Raw genomic sequence first — 5,697 nt, 5'->3', positions numbered from 1 at the left:
TAGTACAGGAACTCCCAGCAAACACGGAAGAAACTGAACCTGGGACAGAAAGTACAGCTTTACTGGCAAAGTATCAGGGACCTAAAAGCTTATATTTTTGTGCCCTACCACTGCCCATATATGTTTATTTTCTTACCTTAAGTTTCACTTAACCTAAATTGATTTACCTATTTATTTTATCTGTGGTGGGAGTGTTTTTGGTAAGTTTTCTTAAGTCTTTTGGAGAAAAGAAAGAGTATAAAATAATAAATATTGATATGGTAAAGTAGTATCTTAAATGAGATAATTAGCAACATGACTGGAGCAGGATTTGATAAGTCTTGCAAAATAATGTAAATTTTGCTTAGTTTGAATCTTTTTTTATTTTTTTGAGTTTTGCTCTTGTTGCCCAGGCTGGAGTGGAATGGTGCCATTTTGGCTCAGCGAGACTTCTGCCTCCTGGGTTCAAGTGATTCTCCTGCCTCAGCCTCCTGAGTAGCTGAGATTTACAGCCACCACACCCGGCTAATTTTGTATTTTTAGTAGAGATGGGGTTTCCCCATGTTGATCAGGTGAGTCTTGAACTCCCAACCTCAGGCAATCTGCCTGCCTCAGCCTCCCAAAGTGCTGGGATTACAGACGTGAGCTACCGTGCCCGGATGCCTGGCCTAGTTTGTATCTTTGAAAAGAATTTCCTGGTATTATTGAATAATTAGATAATTTATATCTTATCTTTTTGTTGCTCATACCCATTCTGGAAATAATTTGTAAGAAGAGCTCATTTAGAGTCTATCTGCTTTAAGTATGAATTAGTGTGAGTTGCATATACATCTATAGAAGCAGTAACCTGGAAAAAAGTTGTTATCTGGAAGTTTTAGAAATTAATGCTATTCTTTAAGTATCACTAGGAAATTGATCAAAATGATCACCTTGATACCAAAAATACGGTTTTGGGCATAACATGCTTATGAAATCAAATATGAGTCATTTTACATATCTTTCACTTTATTTCATTAAGTTCTCTCTAATAAACACTGTCCAAACATTATTCATCATTTATTAATGCTGTCACAACATTATTTTAGAAGATAGATTGGGATAGCTGTTCTAGTTTTTAAAGTTTTCAGTGTAAAGCACTATGTGCTAAACATTGGCCAGGGTATTCTGTATGAAATGGCTTTAGTCATGGGCTCGACAACAGTTTTTAGCAGAAAAATATGCTTATTTTCCTTTATTTTAGAAAATTTGACTGAAAACAATTTTGGTAAAGTCAGCATAGCCTTGAATGTCACAAAAGGAAGATGGAATTGAAGTGGCTGCTATGTAGACCTGACCTGGGCATGGTGACTGTGGTGACATGACCCCTGTGGAGGACACAGCATCTCTCCAGCATCTGTCTTCTGAGGTTCACTCTTTCTTGTGGGGGCTCACCCCCTTTTCGATGCTACACACACACACACACACACACACACACACACACACACACACACACACAGAATGGAGAACCTTCCTTCTTACCTGTGGATACAGGTGCACCTTGGCAGAGCCCACTTGCCTCCTGCTTCTGGCCTTTCTCAAACCAGAGCCTTTTTAGTTTCTTCCCCATCCAAACAGGGACTTGGTGTCAGCAAAGTGACTTGATAAACTAATGTATGCCACTATGTTAGTGGATACCTTTTCTGTGGGATAAGCTCAGCCTGATTGCCAAATTTTATTTCTTTGCAAATAATTATCAATTAAAATTATGTAGATAGTTTGTTATTAATTAAATTTATTTTAGAAAAATACGAAAAGAAAAAGTCGTGACCAGGCAATTAGGTAGCTTCTAAGGTAGCCATTGCCAACCTATCTTTTGTTATGAATGTGAAGTCTGTGTTATTTCTTAATAATGAACGTTATTTTTCACTAAATTTAAATTCTACTGTATCCAATAGAATTGAAAATATACCAGCTTTATTGTCATTACTAAGAGTGATGATGATTATCCCTCCTATTTATTGCACACCCCCCATGAACAAGGTATCCTGCTGAGAATTTACATAAAGCAATTCAATTAATTCTCAGTACATTGCTGCTTGGGAAAGATTACTATTTGCCTTTTACAGGATGATGAAAGAAGCTTGGCGATGTTGAGTCGTTTATCTGAATTACAAAGCAAGTGAGTGGACAAGATAGTTGAAAATTCTTTATTAAATTTGCTTTGAGAACAAAAGTAATGTTTGCTTTTTGTAATACAATTGGAGCATTACAGAGGAAGTTATGCATACCATAGGAAGCTATACTCATTCTCAGTACATTGTCCAGAAAAACAAAAAGCACTGTTAGCAAATGGGGCATCTTTATCTGACTTCTTGGGAATAATCTTTGTGAATTATCTGATCACTTTTTAAGTACTTATTTTTTGGTGTGATTTTTTGATGATGCACTTTGAACTTCTTTGCGATAGAATCAAAGTGCATTTTACATTTAGAATAAGCAAGGATTTTCAAGACAAGATATCTTTTTACACATTTGCTTTCTGACAATTTTTTACCCCCAAATACTCACACTTTTTCTTATTAGTTAACTTTTAATAATCATTTCTTCTTGACATAGTCTTCAACTGGTATATGCAGATGTTTAAGGTTTTCATTTTTACTATTTTTGATTTAACACCATTAAATGTTACCAGAGGTTACATTTCAAGTTTATTGTTCTGAGTATTTATGCCTGCTCTTTTTCTTCGGTAACAATATGCTAGACAGTATATGGGAAACCGATGTGAAAGTTGGTATCTTTGGAGATTAAGTAAAAACTGCTTTAGCGATTATTTTTACATTTCTTGCTCTGCTAAGCACCCAATCAATGAGCTTGACAGAAGATCATTTTACCAAGCTATTTACTTTGAGAAATTATAAGTAATATACTTACAGAAAATAATTGAATACTAAACACAGGTAAAAATGAAAAGTAAATCTCTTCCTTCCCCTTGTTTTCTCCTCTGGCCCTTGCTTCCAAACCTAAATTTCTTATTTTCACATTTTCTTAATGGGCATGTAAGCATAGGTATGCATGTGTATGCACATATTTTATGAAGTCAGATCTCTTTAAGTTCAAATTTGTAGGATGGCTCTCTGTACTGTGTATGCCTCCTTCCTGTGTGTACTGGATTGTGGGATAAACAGCTCTTAGCAGGATATTCATATTTAGTAAAATAAATGATGAATTTCCAATGGAAAAGAGAGGCAGGACCAAGGAAATAGAAACAGAGAATCAAAATATGGGAAATAGTACAAATTTATAGACCCATCAGTTTCAAAAATGTTATCTGCCAGATTAATTAGCATCATGTGTTTAAAAAGTTTCCTTGTAGTTCATGTAAAAAGGATGATATAATCCGTAATGTAATTTTGTTTTACTCTGAAAGGAGGAGGTATGGCAAGTTCTTAGAGGAAAGTGTGACTTTTCTGTTAGGGTGCTGGGAGCTGTGCTGCTGAGGTGGTGTGGGTGAAGATGGGAGGTGGTAATGTGTGCTTACCGAGGAGCTGAGATGCCTCCAGCTCCACAATGTGCCTTCAGGACCGGCTGCCTAATGTGTGGACTTCTTGTTCAAAAATTAATAATGTCAAGATGGTGACAGAAAAGCATGAAACCAAGCCTGGGGACCTTCTAAGTGGGGCTCTATGTGACTGCTTGGGTCCATGCCCTGTGTGCTTTGAGAGCCTTGAGCCCATCCAGGCCCTGTGAGAAGAGCAGGTTGGTGGAGAAGGGGAATTTGGTACCTCATTCAGGGATGTGTTCAGAGCAGAGCAGGTTCTCTCTTTGGGTTTTCCTTATCTCTGTCGCTTCTTCAGGAAGGGGAATTAATGGGGGGCTGGGGTGTGGCCTATTTCGGGAGCAGAGTAGGGAGTAATAGAGAAGGGTTGAGGAGGGCTCTGCTAGAAACACTGGAAATGGGAGCTGACGGGTAGCCTGAAAGTGGCATTGATTCTTAAGTAAAAAGATATGAGGTGAAATGAGGGGACTCTTCTCCCTTCAGTGTGGAGCAGTGGGAGTTGGGGGTGCGTTTACAAATCACTTCTGTTGGGTTGAGAACAGAGGCGAGGAAGCATGTGGTAACAGTTCCTTACAGTGTTAGGACACAGGGAATCACATTTTCCTAACAGCACAGAGGAGGGACACACAGCTCAGCTCAGCAGCTTGAGGTGTCAGAAAAGGCCCCGAAGGGGATCCTAAGCAATGCATCTGGGTGGAGACCTGGATGTTCACATACTGTTATTCATTTAGCACTTTGGACTTTATACTCAGGGCTATGGGGAAACCGCTGAAGTCTTCTGGAGAGAAGCTTCGTCAGATTTTCGTTTTCTGAAGTGTTTTGGTTTCCCACATTACTGTGTATCAGTGGTTCCCAAAGTGTGGTCCCAGGACCAGAAGCATTGGTATCACCTATGAGTTTTTTGGAAATGCAGATTCGTGGGCCCTATCCTGACCTATTAAATCCGATCTCTGAGGATGGGCCAGAAACTGTATTAGGACAAGCTCCCTGGGTGCTTCTTACGCATGTTAAAGCTTAAGAACCGCTACTGTGGAAAATGTTAATTATAAATCCCTTACGTGACTACGAAGGAACCCGGGGGCTCGCATGAACAGATAACTTTCTAAAGATCAGCCTACTGGTGGATGGTAATCATGAAATACCAGTCACCTGACTGTGCCCAGTCTTTCTGCCATGGAAACTTCCCAGGCAGTGAGATTATCATAGCATTTTAAAAAGAAAGGTGTAATTATATGCTATATTACCTTTCAAACACAGTGCTTACAAAAGTACAAACGGAAATAGGCATAAACATGTAATGCATAAACATGATTGCTGTATAATTTTTGGTTGTATCGCATTTTATATGTGATGCATATTGTGTTTGTGTGTCTCTGAGACTGGAATGAGGAAGCAGGAAGTAGCCGTTACTTAATTTAAGCTAATTATTCTCTAAGCAGTGAATTTACTAGAGCTATGACCTTGGGTAAAACAGTTAATCTCTGTGAGCCTCCATTTCCTTATCTATGAAATGGGCATACATAGTTCTATCTACCTAACACAGTTGTTAGGATAAGGTGGCTTATGTGAAAGTGTTTTGTAAGTTGTAAAGCATTATAAGTATGTGTAGTATTATTTTTATCATATAATTTAAATCCAATCATCTAGCAAACATTTATTTATTACGTGAAATATTGTAGGTGTAGACTTTTAAAAATGTTTTTTTTTTTTGAGACAGAGTTTCACTCTTCTTGCTCAGGCTGGAGTGGAATGGCGCGATCTCAGCCTACTGTAACCTCTGCCTCCCGGGTTCAAGTGATTGTCCTGCTTCAACCTCCCAAGTAGCTGGGATTACAGGCATGTGCCACCATGCCCGGCTAATTTTGTATTTTTAGTAGAGATGAGTTTCTTCATGTTGGTCAGGGTGGTCTTGGACTCCTGACCTCAGGTGATCTGCCCACTTTGGCCTCCCAAAGTGTTGGGATTACAGGCTTGGGCAATGGCGCCAGGTTAAAATGTGTGTGTGTGTGTGTGTGTGTGTGTGTGTGTGTGTGTGTGTGTGTGTTTTCCTGAAGAATTAGAAACTGTGGAGATGATTTCCTAAATTATTCACACTGTTACTCAGTGGTGAACCCATTCAAACAATATGGAAAATTTAATTAGAAATTCCCAAATCTATATTGTGGATTGGATTTAACCTGGTT

At 38.6% G+C, this 5,697-nt stretch overlaps 1 protein-coding gene across 16 annotated transcripts in view; it reads left to right on the top strand.

The window, feature by feature from the left end:
- Positions 1-5,697, top strand: part of NFIB (nuclear factor I B) — a 236,749-nt gene that overhangs the window by 98,550 nt on the left and 132,502 nt on the right. The window lies entirely within an intron of this gene.

This window comes from Saimiri boliviensis, chromosome 2, assembly GCF_048565385.1.
Source record: "Saimiri boliviensis isolate mSaiBol1 chromosome 2, mSaiBol1.pri, whole genome shotgun sequence".
NCBI lineage: Eukaryota > Metazoa > Chordata > Mammalia > Primates > Cebidae > Saimiri > Saimiri boliviensis.
This window is presented reverse-complemented; position numbering and strand designations above follow the sequence as displayed.